General features: G+C 44.5%; 1 pseudogene; it reads left to right on the top strand.

The window, feature by feature from the left end:
* LOC147032454 (uncharacterized) overlaps positions 1-17,578 on the top strand; it is a 120,021-nt pseudogene extending 102,443 nt beyond the window's left edge.
* Positions 17,579-17,974: the final 396 nt, after the last annotated feature.

Genomic DNA, 17,974 nt, shown 5'->3' on the forward strand with positions numbered 1-17,974 from the left:
GACTCAGATGGGAAGGAAAATGGAGCCAGAAAGAAACAGAAACTAATAGACACGCAGAGACAACAGAAATAAAATGTACAGAGACACGGGAGATAGAGGGTGAATTGGACGGGGTTAAAGACGGACACACACACAGAGGTAGCGAGGCTTAATGGGGGCGAGCTGGCGGACTGTCTCGTGACCCGGTGCGAGCAGCTGGATAGCCTCCTTCGGGAACGGAGGGAGACGCTATTCTCCCTTGAAGCGAATCACGACCAGGTGAGTTCGGTCGTGCCAAGCGAGTTAGAGGGGGCGAGTGCTGTTGATGGGTGCACGAGGAGCTTTGGGGGTATGGAGGCCCCGGGAACTCTTGTGGTGGCACGATTCCCCAGTGTGATTGGCCCGGTGTGTGTGGTGAAAGGTGTGAGTGCAGCAGGCATGTTGAAACGCACACCGTGTGTGGAAGAGACCCCGTGTGTGAGTGGTGTGGTCACGAGTGTGCCGGGGTGCGTGCTTCCCAGCACTCCGTGTGTGGATGAAGCACCGTGTGTGGATGAAACACCGTGTGTGGATGAAACACCGGGTGTGACAGGAACCGCGTGTGTGAGTAGTATGGTGTGTGTGAGTGAAAGGCGATGTGTGAGAGAGACAGTGTGTGTGAGGTCGCTGTACGTGAGGGAGATGACAGTCAGTATGCGGGAGGACGCAACCGCATCCCCGTGTCCGAGTGCCATGGCGGAGTGTGTGAGCGTCGTGGCACGTAGGAGTGTGTGCGTTGAACGGCGATGACGACGGGACCAGATGAAGAACAAGGGCCGAGTAGCGGCCGCAGCTATTTTGAGCACTGTGGCGGGTTTGCACAGCAGCGAGCGCGGGGTTCGTGCTGTGCTACGCACAAGGCCGCCACGTGCGCGGCTGCACAGGTGAAACCCGGTCCGGAAACGCCTGCGGTGGATGTTTGCCGATCCCGCGGATCCCGACAGAAACTAGGCTGGATTCGGAATTTGGACCGGATGGGTTCTCCACGCGAGCGTGTTTGTAAAGCTCCGACGAGCAGAGCACATGTGTTCGCGTGGGGAACCCCTCGAAACGCGGGGCTTGCTTTGAGATGCGCAGAGTGACGTCATGGCTGCACGTGTGTTTGGAATCCGGCAGAAGGGAATTCCTGCCGGACGGTACCGTCCAAGAGGGACGAGGTGCGCGGGGCGCAAGCAGCTGTCATGACGTCACGGAAAAAGAGCGGCTGTGAGCTGCCGCGCGCTGGTGATGCGCATTATGAAAAAAAAAAGAGTTGAGAAAAGCAAGCCTCGCTTTGGGTGAACAGGATTCCCAGGCAAGGGGTGGAAGAAAAAAGTGACGACTTAGACGTGTGACGACTTACACGTATGCGAACATTAATGATGACTGTGGGGTGAAGGATGAAGTCGCGCGTGGCCTGGACACGTACGTGTGAGAGGGCGCAACAATCTCGAAGCCGGCTATTGTACCAAAAGGGAAACACAATCCTCGGGGCATCGGTGGGGGTTCATTGGTTAGTTGGAAAGTGATCAAGCAAAGATGGAATTCATGAATCACTTTATCAAAAGTATAGATAATGAACAACTGTAAGACAACTCATATGGTATGGTGATGGTATATGATCATCGACAAATGTGGAATGAATGGCTGTTAGAATTCATTCATTGGAATGAATGTAGAATGAGTTTTCATATGGAATGAAAACTCATATACCATCGACAAATTACATGACACACAGTCATCGTGATGACTACCACTCAATGCCTATGTGTAAGTGAGTGTGGTGATGTACAAAACAAGCCAATATAAAACCATGATCGGACCTCAACACGAAGCTCGATCGATCCTTTACTCCTTCGCCAGAGACTGCATTGCGCAGCCTGGCTACCTCTTCAGATGCATGTGGGACGGCGCGCTGACTGAGCTGAACGCAGCGCAGTTATATATAGCCTATCACTGGCGGTGTACACCAATGAGCGCGCATCACGATTCCATGAAATCGGGCTTCTCACGAGGCAGCAGTTCTGTGTGACGAGTTAGGCGTGGTAATTTACTTGAGTTTGTATTACGCGGGAACGGACAACATCTGATGACTTAGACGAAGAGACGACTTTGAGACTTTATTCAAAGTCTGTCAGTCGATTTAACATTAGATATATTCGGGACTTTTTGACGCTGCCGACTTAGGCGAAGTGATGAGTTACACGCTGCCGACTTACGCCTAGTCAACTGTATATATATATAATGTGTCGTATTACATTGTTACGGTTTTAGAATCCGATCTGACGAATTCGTACAATCATCCAGGTCCTCAGATTGTTATTTCCCTAAATGCATGTCCAGGATAGACCTATCCCCATGTCTGGTGGGATTCTAAATGTGATGCGTTGAGAAGGGTAAAGAATAGATTCCCTCTCTTATGGAAAGCTCATTTTTCTCTTTACAACAGACACATTCAGGCACGTGAGATCGCCATTAGCCCAACGGAGGCTCAGCACCCACCTTTTTCCATCGACGTTGATACCCGTTCTTTCACCGACGTTGACACCCGCCTTTTTCCATCGACGTTTGACAACCCCTTCAGCAGCTCTGTGGACGCTAACTGGTTCTTTTTCATCACGGGCTGAACATCGAGGTGATAATTGTTGTTGACGTTTTATGAGCACTTTATGTTTTTTCGCTCGGTAATTCTGACAAATGGTTGCTTTCTGCTGTTCGTCCAGCACCACAGGCATGGCATCATCGGCCAGGAATGGTCGCGGGACGGGCGGGTTGTCACGGGCAACAATTCGCAAATGGGGCAGGGTGGATTTGGCTGGAGTCTGTGCCCGTCCAGACGGGCCACCCATAAAAAGAGAACGAGAGGTCCGTTCTTGACCGGTCAGTCAACAACCAGTCAGTTGGCATCAGGGAGTCGGCGTCAAAAGGCTTTAGGAGTCAGTCAGTTTGAGAGTCAGTTAGCGATGGTCAGTTTTGTGAGTCAGTCAGTCAGAAGGCTTTTCCAGTCAGTCGACCACCAGTCAGTTGGCGATAGCTGGTTGCGGTTCTGACAGCTTTGAGATTATTTCAGTCAGTCGCAGTCAGTCAGTCGGCACCAGTCAGTTTGGTGCCAGTGAGTTGGTGACAGCCTCAGTGCCTTAAAGCTTGTACACAGTGCCTCACAGCACCTCACAGCTCTGAACAGCTGTCCATCGGTTGTGGCTCCTGGTGGTGGGTGACGCTCGGACCGTTAATGCTCGTTCTTCTCAGGACCTGCTCTTGGCGTACCTGATTCTTGGCGTCCCTGATTCCTGGGGGTGACGTTGATTGGCGTTCAAGCCTGTTCGCGAGTGGTTGCACGGCAAGGCTGGATGCTGGCAACGGACATGGCATGCTCACACATTTCAGAACATTTGTATTTGATGTACGACGGATTTTATTTGGTGTGTGAGACGATATCTCTTCCCCCCCCCTGCCGAATGATCTGCTGGGTACCCTTGTCTCGTGTTTAATTGTTAAGTAAGGCATAGAGATAAGCATCTACTCTTTGTCCCTTTTTCTATCAGTAACTGATTGATTATTTATTTGCTTACGATTATTTGGATTGATTTTTATATATTTATTTTCTTATTAATAAATTGCTTTGTTGACGTTCCAACCTGTCCGTGCTTGTCCTTTCCTTGCCTTGATCCAGCATTGTCCAAACCAAGATAGACTGGAAGGTAATTACCACACAATTTGACCTGTTAGAGTCGACACGCACCAGCGGTTAAACGCTCGGCCACCATAATGAAGATACAATCAAGATAAGATTTGTGCTTTGCCGAGGGCACGCTCCCTGTTCAGGAAACCACGTGACCTCCAGTTTATTGGAAAAATTAGATGGTGGACACTGGAACTCATGTTTAACTGATTGGCGTTCATAGTTCTAAAGCAACCCACCGTATCACGAAGTTAATCATGAGCGGTGGCCCCAGGTCTGCTCTTCTGAGGCAAACGTGGATTAAACCCCCTCATACACTTGATACCCATGGCCTTTCAATATATATTATATGTATTATATATATATATATATATATATATATATATATATATATATATATATATATATATATATTTACGAGGTTCGTCTAAAAAGTAATGGGACTGAGCCTGCTTTGTGCTCCACTAACACAACTTGAATGAACAGGTTGCATCACAGTCTTTCGCAACAATCCAGCAATATATACGATTGGTGATGGTTGACTGCGCTCATTGTGTGATTTTTTACAGATCGTGCTTTACAGGTTGTCTAGTCTGAGTCGTCGCGCTATGAGTCGTGAGCAGAGTGCCAATCTGAAGTTTCTTGCCAAGCTTGGCAAAACACCTTCCCAATCCTTCGCAATGCTGCAGCAGCAAGTCTCCGGGGAAGAAACGATGTCACGTACACGTGCATTTGAATGGCGCAAGAGGTTCAAAGAGGGACGGGAGGAGGTTGAAGCCGATCCACGGTCGAGAAGACCTTCAACGAGCAGAATGGCGGACACCATCGAGCGTGTGAAGCAGATGGTGCGCACAGATCGTCGACTCATGGTGCAGATGATTGCTGAGGAACTTTCCATCAACAAGGACACTGTCTGGAGCATCATCACTGAAAATCTCGAATGTGCAGGGTGTGCGCAAAGATGGTCCCCAAGCTGTTGTCCGAGGACCAGAAACAGCAAAGAGTCACTTTCTGTTAATTCATTATCGAGCATCTTGAGGACGATCCAGACCTGCTCGGGAGAGTCATTACTGGCGTTGAATCGTGGATATTCGAATAGGATCCCAACACCAAACGGCAGAGTCTTCAGTGGAAAAGTCCGGCATCACCAAGACCAGAAATAGCAAGGATGTCGACGTCGAAGGTCAAGGTGATGCTCATTACGTTTTTTGACATCAAGGGCATCGTCCACTTCGAGTTTCTACCACAGGGTCAAACAGTGAATCAATACGTGTACAAGGAGATCCTCCGGCACCTCATGAGATCAGTCCGGGACAAGAGGAGGGATCTGTGGGAGAACAACGCCTGGGTGTTCCACCATGACAACGCCCCTGCTCACAGTGCCCTGAGCGTCCGACAGTTTCTGGTGGAGAGGAACGTGCCAACTCTGGAGCAACCCCCGTATTCGCCAGACTTGCCCCCTTGTGATTTTTTCCTATTCCCCAAGCTCAAGGGGGTGATCAAAGGGGACCCAATTTCCTGATATGGAGGCCATCAAAGAGCCATGATGACAGAGCTCCGGAGGATTCCAGAAGAAGCCTTCCGGGGGTGCATTGAAGCATGGAAAAGAGGATGGACAAGTGTGTGACTGGAGGGAAACTATTTTGAAGGGGACAGGCTGTGATTTAAATATATTTTTTGGAATAAAATTTCTGTGAAGTCAGTCCCGTTAATTTTTAGATGGACCTCGCATATATACATATATATCTTTTATATTGCCCATTTTATTGCCAGTGCTTGTCTATGGAGATTGCATGGCTGTGTGCTTGCTTTTATACATCTGCCAGCAATGGGTGTGGCTGCCCTGCAATTGCCGAATTCACAAATTTTAAGAGGTGTCTGCATACTTTTGGCCATGTAGCGTATGTATTTTTATATATATATATTTATATATCTATATATTTAAATAATATATATATTTTATATATTATGTATAATATTTTATTTGTATATATTTAAAGAAGAAGAAGACTTCCAACCAAAAGTAAAAAACTCGATCGACTCCACTAATTTGAGCAAAAAAGCGAGCGCAGACCCAGTCAGGGCAGCCCTGAGACTGCCTGGACGCAACTGAGGTTATGGATCTACTCATGTAGGTAATCTACTGGTGCGGATCTGTGACCAAGGTTGTTGATCCACTGTTTGGAGAGGTTCTGGGCTGAAAGGATCAAAACCTTGAGGAAGAACGGCACCCAGCTGATGATCCGTGTGGTCAGGAAAGTGTGTGTGTGTGTGTGTGTGTGTGTGTGTGTGTGTGTGTGTGTGTGTGTGTGTGTGTGTGTGTGTGTGTGTGTGTGTGTGTGTGTGTGTGTGTGTGTGTGTGTGTGTGTGTCTATGATATTGTACAGAAAAAAGTACAAGAGATCACAAACAGACATGATATGAGATGTGAAGTGTTGTTGGATACCACCTTGAAAACCGAGTATCCCATCTTGAAAACCGAGTATCCCATGAGGGTGGAGGTATGATGTTACTCGATGCAGATTAATGCCTTGTACATTGAGCAGGTGAGATGTGCTCAAGAAGGATAGAGCACAGAACACTCTTGAAGGTCATCTTTGAGACATACTTTGAGTATTCTTGGACTGAAGTCTCTCTTAACTAACACACACACACACACACACACACACACACACACACACACACACACACACACACACACACACACACACACACACACACACACACACACCAATTGTGCTTGCAGCACATACTATATAGTGTATATCCAAGGAGCGGCACATGTGACGCACATTGATGAATCACCCTGCCTGTGAAACACCGAGATGACAGGATTCCAACCAGGTTAGAGTGCTCAGAGACGAGTGTGACTAGCGATAGGCCATCCTTTCCACGATATACTGTAGCTGTTGGCAATCAATCAGACGGACCTCTGGTAGCTTGTACATAGTGCTGTGTTCGAGCCTGGGGAGTAAATCTATCTGAAATCTGCTGAAATCTATCTGTCCGGGTTCTTCCGGACATCTTTGTTCTTTGTTCCTTTCTCATTTCTATTTCTTTCTTTTTCTTTCACAATTCCCTTTATTCATTCTAATTCCTGCTTTTTCTTCTCTTTCATCTCTTTTACTCTCTATTCCTCTCTTTCTTTACCTTTCTCTCAAAGGAGAAGTGAATTATTGCAGAAATATTTCTGTAAGCCTCACTTGGCTGCACCTGGATGGGTTTTGAGGGCTGCGGAGTGGTGGCTGAAACCCAAATCCTATCCAGGCTACTCCTGATGACTCCACCTTTGGATGTCCTCCTTGGTCTTCCTTTTCATTTCATATCAAGTGCATTTCATTTACAAGCAAATTCTCAGTATTTACAAAGGAAGAGGAAAAAAAAAGAAGTAAAGATTTCGAAAAGGCAACTATAAAGAGATTTGATTGCAAGAGATATAAAAACAGCAATTGATAAGGCTGTACGAATTATAAAAGTGGAGAGTTCCACAGTTTGAGAAGCACATATAAAATATGCTTGATCGACAATTGCCTTTTTACTTGTGAGAATAACTACCATAAAATTCCTGGTTTTTGATCATAGTTTTCTTTTTTGCTGGGGTGAAATGTGTTTCATTTGGCTTTAAAGGTTAGTCGGACTCGGTTGGAGAGCCAGCCAATTGACGTCATCACTAATTTCTAGTTTCTACACTTGAGAATGCATCACGCTTCGGATGTTTTCATGGTCTGTGTTTACAGAGTCTGGTGGTAGATATGTGAATGCACAGTTATGGTCCCTGGATCATGCCTCGGTTATGGTACGTACCTGATGGATACGAAGCAATGATGAGTCTGACACATGTCTTAGCTAATGGTCCAATGGTTAAACTGAAGAGCTCGAGGTTTTTGACTTTTCCATGCTGAGAGATAATCAAGATGTTACTTTAGCAGAGATTATCTTGGGCAAACAATGCATAGGCCACAAAAGAGACTCCTGAAACAAAAATTGTAATTCATTGGACAAGCATTTCTATCATCATGAAAGCCAACCGATTCCCCACTGCACTGCTGCTTAAAACAACATGTACGTTAATTATTGAGCACTCGACTGTGACAGCCGCTCTCAAAGCAACACGTGGCTGACGATCTGAGGATTGCAGGTTAACGTCATAATTCCAGTCATTTTCTTACTATGACATGAGTACCCTGAACTTCCCTGAGCGAATTGGAATCCCAGGGGAACTCCATTAACAGCTCAGTGATCCAAAGCAAATAAATGTTCAGACTGCTGGGACATCGTGGGTGTTGTACATTATTTCCTTGTTTGTGGTCACTGATCTCCTATGTACTTGTCAACACTTTCTCATCTTTGCCAATCCGATGCATCAATGCTGTTATGATAAACATTGCATACCTGACCATCACTGGAGTGAAAAAAGTTTTTTTTGACTTTGACAGTTGATGGTGGGGTAGGACAAAAACATTTGAAATTTGATGAACTCTTGTTACTGTTGGATGCGTTTTGAGTTGGTACATTGTGGCATGTCATGACTGTCACGTATGGCAAGAAAAAATGAAAAGACTTGTCCCAGTAGCATAATATCTGGATACCGTTCCCCTTTGGAAAACAGCATGACCAAAGAGTTGCAGTTCGATGATGATTACAGAAGAGGAGTGGAGGTTTTCTAAGTATATTTGTCTTTATTAAGGGACCGGTGGAGCTCCTGTTTGGACGGAACTGGTTCAGACAGAGCTGGTTTGAAGCTCCTGTTCAAAATGATCTACCTGGAGCTTTTCGTTTCCTCCAGGTTGTTGAAAAGTGAAGATTCTGTTGCTTGTCGGTCACATGGGTGAGATGGAATTTGGAACTGTACTGTGGAAATTTCAGGAAAGTGATAAAATTAACTTGAGTCAACTATTTTGCCCTGAAATCATTCTCTCTCTCTCTCTCTCTCTCTCTCTCTCTCTCTCTCTCTCTCTCTCTCTCTCTGTCTCTCTCTCTCTCTCTCTCTCTCTCTCTCTCCCTCTCCCTCTCCCTCTCCCTCTCCCTCTCCCTCTCCCTCTCCCTCTCCCTCTCCCTCTCCCTCTCCCTCTCCCTCTCCCTCTCCCTCTCCCTCTCCCTCTCCCTCTCCCTCTCCCTCTCCCTCTCCCTCTCCTCTCCCTCTCCCTCTCCCTCTCCCTCTCCCTCTCCCTCTCCCTCTCCCTCTCCCTCTCCCTCTCCCTCTCCCTCTCCCTCTCCCTCTCCCTCTCCCTCTCCCTCTCCCTCTCCCTCTCCCTCTCCCTCTCCCTCTCCCTCTCCCTCTCCCTCTCCCTCTCCCTCTTTCTCTTTCTCTTCTCTCTCTCGTTTTTATAATACCATGGAGAGTTTAATATTCTGAAATGGTACTTTTCAAGCTTTTTCAAAATGATAATTTAACCAACATTGACAAATTAATTGCCAATCATGTTTCTCACCCATGATGGCAGATGTAGCCAATTGGCACGAGATCGCAGAGGGCTGCCACCTTGAAGTCTGAATGATAATAGGATTAGACAGATAGAGGAAAGGTATTCCATACATTAACTGGAAGGGCATTCGGTAGAGCGCATACCTCCACCACACAATGGCTGATCCAGGAAAACATATCGGGCCCAATAACTTTTTGAAATATAATGCTATATTCCGTTTTTGGCCCAATCTCTCAATGGTGAAGAATCAATTTAAAAATTAAATAATTATTTATCCATATCTGGATTCAGATCTTCACCAAAATTGAATCAATTCTTCCTGGTGGTATTTCCCAACTTGTCCACCAAGTTTCGTCTGAATCCATCCATAACCTTTTGATATATTGTGTTATATGTGGATTTTGGCCCAATCTCTCGATGGTGAAGAATCACTTAAAAAATTCTCAGATCCGGATTCGGATCTTGACCAAAATTAAGCGTTGCTGTCCTTGGCCGGTCACCTACAGACACAATAATTTTCAGAACGATTGCTTGAAAACTGTGGCCAAAAATCATGTGGCAAACAAATAAATGCTAAAGACCAACATACTTGGTAAAAAAAATTTTTGCCAAGGAACAAACAAACAGACACACAGGGGTGAAACATAACCTCCTTCCATCTTCAGTGGCGGAGGCAAAAAGTTGAACAAAAGCAATTACGATTATACAGCCTGGACTTGAAGAGGTATTAAAAGAGGGATTGATTAAATTTATGAGAATCTGACTGGTAGGAGACAGGCAGGTAGCAAGGCAGGTAACAAATAGATCAAATCTTTTTTTGCATTTGCCTCGTCCCTTCTCCCTTAAGAACCATCATTTCCCATGACTGCATATGTGTTGTGGCTTTGTCTGGTAACGTGGGTCTTTGAAGCAACTCGCGTATATAAATGGAAACCCCGTCAAAGTTACAGGTGAGAGTTTAGGCCAGGAATTTGACCAGAGTGCCCGCTTACATTGGCTTAATCTTGTGAAAGACACTGTGGGATCGTTCATGCCCACCACTGAATACTTGCAGGTATAGTGCCTGGCTTAACATCCCTCTGATGATGCAACACCATGCCAAAGAATTAAGAAGATGAAAGTTTATAGTTGGGTTGGGAATCAAACCCAGACAAGATGGCTCAAAGGTGATTATGCTCCCTCTGCACCATCCTACAGGCCACAGACTATTGATAAATTGGCATTTACGTTTTTGGCATTACCTTTTATTACTTAATTTTGGAGACGAGATGAGGAGGAAGGAAGTCACAAAAAGGTGGTTGTTATCAATACCAGACTTTAACACCAATTCAACCAACAGGGGTCTTTTTGGACCCCAGGCCTACATTTTGATGTTATTTCTATCATAGTTTAACAATGTATTTCATGTTTTATTAGTTTGTTTACCTGTATGTTTCAGTAATAAATATACAGTATATGATGTCTTGAGATCCCACCTTGCTGCACAGTTACAAGCCAATCCTTTCTGGGGTTCAAACAAACCCCAGTTGTTTTTGTTCATTTTTACCTAAACCACCAAAGGTGGAAGGAGGTTATGTTTTGACCCCTATCTGTCTGTCTGTTTGTTTGTGAACAGGATATATCAAAAAGTTGTGGACTGATTCGGCCGAAATTTAGTGGAGCTTGGGTATGTGAAACCGTCGAAATGGTTAGATTTTGGTGAAGATATGGATCCGGCAATTTTTTGAGTGATTCTTCACCATTGAGTGATTGGGCTAAAACGATATATAGCAAGATATCTCAACAAGTTACAGATTGATTCCGACGAAACTTGCTGATGAGTTGGTCTCTTTGTGTACTGCGTTTTTGGCTGCTGGTTGCATCATTGGTTCGGGGCACGGCTATGCCGCTGATGCACTCGTGCTCATTTTGCCAACTTCGGAAGAATGACAGGCTGTCATCCCACCTGGTGTTAATTAAACAACACGACATTTATTCTTCTTCTTCCATATTGCAGCTTGGCTGCCAGGTCACTGTTATTTTGTTGGGGTGCAACTATGCCGCTGATCCTGTGCCCCCATATCAGTACACTGGTACTCATTTTGCTGACCACGGAAGGATGACAGGCTGAGTCAACCTCCCTGGTGTTAATTCAGCGGTAAACGAGGCTCGAACTCAGGACCCGAGGATCCCCAGCCAGCCACCCTAACTGCTAAGCCAATGGCAGGCCTCGATACGTTGGGAAGGTGACACGAAGAAGCTGATTAGATTTTAGTTCAGGTCCGAATCCAGATCCAGCCTATCAGTAGGATACCAAACATAAACTAATCGGCCTGGCGGAGGAATGCGCTCTCCCGAGTGGCCGTTCTGGTATTTACCTGCAACTTGTCGCAGGTCTACAAGAGCTTTGTGTGGCTGCTGTTTTTGTTGTTGTTTTAGGGGTTCTTGTTGGGAGTTGATCTTTGAAATGTGCACCCAGCTGGGGGAACATCTACATCTGTCGCTTGATTCCACCCACCATAGCACCCAGACAAAATGATATGGCTGCCATTTCGGTTTTCTGGTGGGCCTAGCACATTAGGCCTGTAGACCTTTGCTGATTATACACTGTCTGGCTCTGTGGAATCATATTTCCATTGGCTTTGTTTGGTTCGAGTGTGACTCACAATGAGGGACCCTGAAAAATCGAATCATACATCAAATAATAATTATTAGTAAGGTTTAATCAAGCCCATACGTGCCTCCTTGCATTACATAATTTTTGAACGGAGTTAAGTAATCCATGACCATGTGACGAATCGGCTCATTTTGATATAACTGTTCTCATATAACTGTGACGAATCGACTCTTTTGAGAGTGCTTTCAATGTGTGTTTCCCAATCGGCCATCACCAGATTTTTAAAGCCAATTCACTCACGCTTCATGGTGAAGTCTCGTACCCTGAATGACCACATACAGGGTTTTATGAACAAAAGGCTTATTACTACAGAGAGCGGGACACACACCACACACACACACACACACACACACACACACACACACACACACACACACACACACACACACACACACACACACACACACACACACACACACACACACACACACACACACACACACGTAAATACCCTGTTCAGATTAATCTAATATATCTAATCTTGTTCATTCACTTGGGAACATGGGACAGACACGGCACAAAGTTAATGAGACGGATTGGAATGACAGCTGAGCCGTTCAACAGCAATGATGGGGGAGTTGAGTGGACAGAGGAGGCAAAAAATATCTATTTTGTGTCAGGTTGTGACCACAGTGCGGTCATTATTGTTGCATATACGACGACTTCACATATTTGTGTCGAGCAAGTCCCCGAAATTTTTTTTTTTTTAATGCTTATGTTTGTTTACTTTATCACTAAAACGTCATCCAATCAAAATATGTTTCCTCATTGATGTGAAACTTCAGCAGATTGAATGAAATTTCGGGCTTCTGGGTTGAGGTCACAAAAGACTCCAGTTGATATGTTGATTTCATTATTATTATTTATTTTTTAAATGTTTGTGTACTTTATCACTAAAACATCATCCAATCAAAATATGTTTCCTCATTGATGTGAAACTTCAGCAGATTGAATGAAATTTCGGGCTTCTGGGTTGAGGTCACAAAAGACTCCAGTTGGTATGTTGATTTCATTAATATTATTTATTTTTAATATGTTTGTGTACTTTATCACCAAAAACATTATCCAATCAAAATATGTCTCCTCATTGATGTGAAACTTCAGCAGATTGAATGAAATTTCGGGCTTCTGAGTTGAGGTCATAAAAGACTCCAGTTGGTTATAAAAAAAAGGTTATAAAAGTATGTTGATTTCATTATTATTATTATTATTATTATTATTATTTTTTTTTTCATGTTTGTTGACTTTATCAATAAAACACCATGTTTCGTCATGGATGTGAAATTTGGCAGATTTCGAGAAATTGAATGGTTTTTAGTTGGGGTTCGAAAAGAGCACAGTGGGTAAGGTTAGATCGTAAAACATGTTGGTAGAATTCGGGTTTTAAACATTGCAAGGCAATACTTTTAGGTTTGCATTAAAACAATGACACAAACAAATGTGATGTCCTTTCTATTGCTCATTAAAGGTACTAAATATTTTCAGAATGCACAGGATATAAAACCTGCATGGGTACAAAAACGTATGACTGGGAGATTGAACATGATATTCTCGAGAACAGCCTGTCACACGAAAACAACGTATGTTGAGTGGAATGTACACGGAATTGATTACGAGGCACAGCGCCGGCCTAAATGCAGGTTGTTTATTGAAAGAGATCATTATAGATTTCTTTAAACTTGAATGCAGACAGCCAGCTTCACGGTCTACCAAAATGCTGCCTAATCCCATGATGCAATGCACTGAGTGCAACACCGAGCACTGTTCACACTGTAATGAAGACACTGACTGATTTTACTCATCAAAATCTATCCAGCAGTTGCAATATCTAATTTTTGACTGTGTCATCCATTGGAAGGATGTTAAGCTGGAGGACCCAACTGCCAGTATTGGTCGTTGGTAGATGTTAAAGATTTCATTATTATTACAACGTCTTTTGAGGATTTGTGACAACGTCTTTTGAGGAGGAGTAGATGGGTTATCGCAGGTGCCCGGAACAAATTCCAAATTCCTGGCCAAATCACCTTCAGTTGAACATCAGGTCTGGCTAGCGGTTGGTGAAATAATTGGGCCAAAAACCTGCCAGGACCAACCACACAAGGTGGGAATCATTGGGGCCATTAAAGAAGTAGTAGTATTGGATTAAGATGAGTAGATGTAGGACAGGAGATATCGAGATATTTTAACTTGAATTATATGTGCATTGTGTATGACAAATGATATAACATAATAAATGCGATTTGAAACTGGGAACCAACATCAGGAGCTTCATACACGGATGGGAGTGCCAAACAGGCTCACAAATAGAAAACTTGTATTTTTTTTAATGCGAGGTCTAAGGCTCATGAAAGAGCTGCAACAGAAATCATGGACACACTTCCATGCAGACAGATAAATGAGACAACATGGATTTGTCTGCTGTCTGTCTGACATCAATACTGGAGTGGACTTCAGACAAATGCAGGCGCTGAGCTTAGACGGCTTAGAGGAAAAGACGTATGTTCCCAGGCACTTATGGGTACCGGCAATGCCATATTTGTGACTTCTCTCTCTCCACACTCAGTAGGACAATTGAAGAGTAATTCCCTCCTCCCTGTGGATGCAACCAATGGAGTGTGTCCATACTCTATCCTTCAGATGCTGAGTATCAAGCAAGGAAGCAGTAGGTACCATTTTTTTTTTTGTTGTCTTTGGGAACGACTTGGCCGTGTTTCAAACTGCCGACCGCCCAGACTCGGAGCGGATGCTTTAACTATTACACCACCAAATCTTGGTTGTAATACAAGTTCATTACAAGGAACTTCAAAGCAGGAAGAGGCCATGAGGCCCATCAAGTGTGTGCAATGGTTGCCAACCGATGGCTGTGTGTCCGTGTTCTATCTTTGAAATGTGAAGTGTCAAGCGAAGTAGCAGCACATACCAATGATGTCGTTTCTATCATTCTATTTTGGCGTCGTGGCACATTTCAAATCTAAAATAGGTATACAATACAACAAATACACCTTATCTTAAGGAAAATGTTGAACATTTTATCAGGGATGCAACCGAGAACGTGAATTCAAACCTGTTGAGCACATCATGTCACCACATTAGAGGTTTGATTGCTTTTGGAATTTTGTAAATTTCACGGGAACTTGTGCGCTTTATCCAAGCCGATTGTACTTCACAAAATAGGACGAGGGGCTGCCAGTTAGGATGACACCACGTCTCGTAAATGAGTTAAAAAGTGTAATTATTTCAGGCAGACAGACTGCCGTAGGAAGTGCTTTTAAATGCAGGCGAATAATCGCCGGAGCTCACTCCACGAGGAATGTGAACAATTTATCGCTCGTCATGTTTCTTCGGGTTAGAAAACGCCGTTTAACGTTCGAGAGAGGTGCACCACACGAGTCTAAATTGGATGCCATCTCCAGCAGAACGTTCTTCGAAGATAGACCCCCATTTAAAACCTTTGTCTCGGAACCAGGAGGGCTCTGTGGGACAGATTCCCACTCTCTTCACCTTCAGGCCATTTAGAGGTGGATTGTCCTCCGCAGTCCTTTATGGCTTTTGAATGCCTCAACTCAGGGACACAATAGCCATTTTCTGAGCTTTGGTTTTTTGCCTTGGCTTATTTTGTGCAGCGAAAATGGTCGTTTTGTTACAAGTTTTGCCACTATTGACGGATATTGTTTTTAACCCCTACAAAAAAAATCTAAAAATCCTTCAGATTTGTCCTTGTTTTTCTTTTTCTCTTTGTCTTTCTGGAATGGTGGCATTAAGATTTGCCTGGAATGATCAAAGATAATGACATGTACGTATTGTGTTACTCCATCCTTCTCACGATTGGTCTTTGTGATCTTGAGGTGATGGAATGTGAGATCAAAGTAAACTGGACCATTGCAGTGTTTACAGTTTTTACACCATGTGACTGGCTCCGCCACGGGCTTCCCACTCATCATCCGACATTGTGTTCCCATCAGCATACATATGGTATATACTGAACTAGTAGTAATGCCTGGCGTTGCCCGGGCTTTCTTGCAAATTTCCTGAATAGCTGTTAGCAGTTAGGGGTTAGCGGTTAGGGTTAGGGTTAGGGTTAGCAGTTAGGGTTAGGGTTAGCTGTTAGGGTTAGGGTTAGGTGTTAGGGTTAGCTGTTAGAGTTAGCTGTTAGGGTTAGTGTTAGGGTAGCTAACCCTAACACTAACCCAAACCCTCACCCTAACCCTAACAGCTTTGCGTAGCGGAGGTAAACAGCGCCCGGAGCAAAGTGGAAATTTGCGTTCCCCGTAGGCCTTAAACTTGAGTGGATTTGAATGGAAAATCCCATAAGGGATATCGATTTATCGATTTTTTTCGAATATCGGAAGTGTTATGGAAAAAATTTATAGCCAATGACCTAAGTTGGACCAAAAGCCATAATCGTACGGAATTTGAATGGAATCCGTTGGAGTTTGTGAAAATGCATCAAAACGAATTTTGAGGGGCCTCTTAAGGAAGACAATAATATCATTAGTATATGTGCCAAATCTTGTTTCATTTCATGCAGTAACAAAAATCTGATGGTGGAACAAAGAAAGGGGCGTGCCGAAATATTAATATAGATATGTGTGCATGCATGTGGATCACAAACACGAATGGCTAACACAAAGATTCCTGTTCCATGGACGATGTCCTGACCGATAAACAATATAGACTTCAAGGTCGCTCCTTTTCTTGACTGCAATTTTTTTAATTTTTTTGTGACTGCAATTATAAACCTTTTCCAGGTTGTAGGATGGCCAAGATGTATGTAAGCACACTCGTCTCTAAGCTGTCTGGCCTGGGTTGGAATCTCAACTCGGCTATAAACTGTCATCCCGGCGTTTCACAGGCAGGGTGATTCATCAATGTGTGTGCCGTCTCTCAGATGGATGTTAAACTTGGTGTCCTATGTGCCCGCATTACTAGTTGGAAGATGTTAAAGATCCCATTGTGCCCTTCACTTGGATTCACTCAGAGTATGCTGGTTATCGCTGGCACCATGAACAAAATTCCAAATTCCTGCCCTAACCTTAGTCGAATGTAAGGCCGAACCAACCGGTTCATGAAAGTCTTGGACCAAGCTTTCCTGGCCAACCCCACAAGAACGTGAGAATAAGTGTCACCGTTAAAGAATAATTGTAAACCTTTTCGATGGTATCGCGCTCCTGATTGGAGACTATTCTGAATGGTTGGAGATGGCACAGGGTAAAACGAGAGCTAAATTAAAGATGAGTGAAATGAATCCAACTCCAGAAACCTTGACCAACGCATCCTCCACTAGTGCTGCAAGAACCTCACTTCAACCAAAGGCCCGTTCCATGCTGCAAACACCAACGGCAAGTCCCGGCAACACATCCCACACCCTCCCACCGGCCACCCGCCACCCCACACCAAAACATACCATTCCAACACCCTCCCCTGCCCCCGCCATCCCCTCTGCACCGACAGGCGCGGAGAATCTTAAGAGGCTACAGTCAGCGTGGCAGCCTAATGGCTAGATTACCCTGTCCTTTCTACTATAGCCAGATCTCTCTGTCATTCTGCCTGAAAGGCAGTTTGTAGGGCCCTCGCGGCAGCTTAAAAAAGGCAAGAAAAATTGACAGCAAATTACGGTAGATTGCAACACTGCAGAATATAAATTGCCGGCTAGGACATAAAAGGGAAAGAAAGGGGTGGCATCTTCAACTGCTCAAAGCTCAAAAGGCTTTCTAATAGCCTTCCCTGATTTTAACATTGAGCTTTACACAAATATGCCAGTGATTGTGATGAAATTATATTCTTATGTACCTTTTCTTTTTTCTTTCTCAGGTATAAAACTTCGACTTTGAACCCTTTTGGGTTTTTTTTCTCTTCCTCGAAGGACATCATGAGCTGTGCGTGTACTTCAGAATTCTGGGGGAGATTATTGTGAAACCACAAATTGGGTTGTAACGCGTGTTCCAACTTTATTTTGTACAAACGAGACTGCGTCTTTAACCTTCACAACGTTATCCGGGCTTTCGCCTTGTAAGCCCTTTAATGCGCACACCCCGCCCCGCGGGCGCCGGATGCGCGCCCGGCGGGCTTGCCCCTGCTTGCGTGTGTCATTGCGCGTTTTGCATTTGCACGACTTATTGAAAATTGCACCTTCTTCGCCACAATCCCATCCGAGAAGCTGTCGGCGTTGCCGGCGAGCCCCCCTTTTGCTTTGACAGAGCCGCGGTGGCGCCG

The sequence above is a fragment of the Eptatretus burgeri genome, chromosome 2 (assembly GCF_056783735.1).
Source record: "Eptatretus burgeri isolate ZD-2024b chromosome 2, Ebu_testis_v1, whole genome shotgun sequence".
NCBI lineage: Eukaryota > Metazoa > Chordata > Myxini > Myxiniformes > Myxinidae > Eptatretus > Eptatretus burgeri.